At 45.9% G+C, this 1,361-nt stretch overlaps 1 non-coding gene across 1 annotated transcript; it reads left to right on the forward strand.

The window, feature by feature from the left end:
- The first annotated feature begins 767 nt into the window (after window positions 1-767).
- Window positions 768-874, forward strand: LOC125580998. The gene has a single exon (XR_007318709.1). It is a non-coding gene; the product is annotated as a small nucleolar RNA R71 (small nucleolar RNA).
- Window positions 875-1,361: the final 487 nt, after the last annotated feature.

The following is a 1,361-nucleotide window of genomic DNA, read 5'->3' on the forward strand; positions in this document are numbered from 1 at the left end:
CTTTGGGGTTTTGGTCAGATTTTCTAGGTAGAGATCCTTGCTGGCGGTTCTGGTGAGTGTTCATGGAAGCAAACTGATTCTCTAAATTCTTGAAAGTAGAAGTAAGATGTGAGGATTTGTTGTTGAGCTCATTGTAGCTCCCATCAATCTTGGAATGAAGGTTCTTCAACTCATAACCAACATGCTTCTCACTTCTAGTCTGAGACTCCAAGATTTGTTTCAGTAAGGTATCAGTGCTGCTCCCTTGAGGAGCAGAGGAACCAGACGAGAGGTTTTGCTGAGGCTGATAGCTGCCTTGCTGGTTGTTTCTAGGCGGATAACCACTCTGTTGGTTGTTGGGATATGATTTCTGTTGGTAGTTGTTGTACTGAAAGTTGGGCTCTTTTTTGTACCAGCTACCATTATTGTTGATGAAACACAGCTCTTCCTGACCTTCCAAACCCTCAACCTCATGGACAACAGGTGGTGTCTCTTGGCTTGGGTTACCAACAAAGTGCAGCTGCTCTTGGGTGGCTTTATCAGCAATGAGGATGTCTATCTTATCCTGTTGAGCTTTCAACTCCTTCCTCGTCTGCTTATCATCTGTTCGACTGCCTCTGTCGTGGTCTCCACTGTAGACTGCATCACTCTTTACCATGTTGTCAACCAGCTCCTCTGCATCTTCCTCAGTTCTCCCCAAGAAGAACCCATTGCTAGCTGTATCCAGTCTGGCCCTGTACTTAGGAAGAGCACCACGGTAGAATGTGCTCAACAAGCTCTCCTTAGAGAAACCATGGTGTGGGCATTGAGCTTGGTAGCCCTTGAATCTCTCCCAGGCTTCACTGAAGCCTTCCAAGTTCTTCTGTTGAAAGCTGGAAATCTCATTTCTCAGCTTAGCAGTTCTTGAAGTAGAAAAGAACTTCTCCAAAAATGCTTTCTTGCAGTCATCCTAGGTGGTTATAGAGTCGATGGGTAGAGACTTTTCCCATTGACGTGCCTTATCCCCCAAAGAGAAAGGGAATAGCTTGAGCTTTAAGGCATCTTCGGACACACCATTGGTCTTTGACAACCCATAGTAGCTGTCGAACCTGTCCAAGTGATCAAATGGGTCCTCTAGAGCCAAGCCATGATACTTGTTGTTCTCGATCACGTTGAGGAGTCCTGATTTGATCTCAAAGTTGTTGGTTGCTACAGCTGGTGCTCGGATTCCCAATCTATGACCATGAATGTTGGGGCGGTCATAAGTGCCAATGGGTCGAGCTGCTCGCTGTTGGTTTTGTGGAACGTTTTTAGCTCCATTGACGTCCGCATCATTTTGAGGTATGTCTCCCATATCAGTATCCAATCTCTGCAAGTGAGCATGTTGCTCTTCTTCTCTTCTC

The sequence above is a fragment of the Brassica napus genome, chromosome C1, assembly GCF_020379485.1.
Source record: "Brassica napus cultivar Da-Ae chromosome C1, Da-Ae, whole genome shotgun sequence".
Classification (NCBI taxonomy): domain Eukaryota; kingdom Viridiplantae; phylum Streptophyta; class Magnoliopsida; order Brassicales; family Brassicaceae; genus Brassica; species Brassica napus.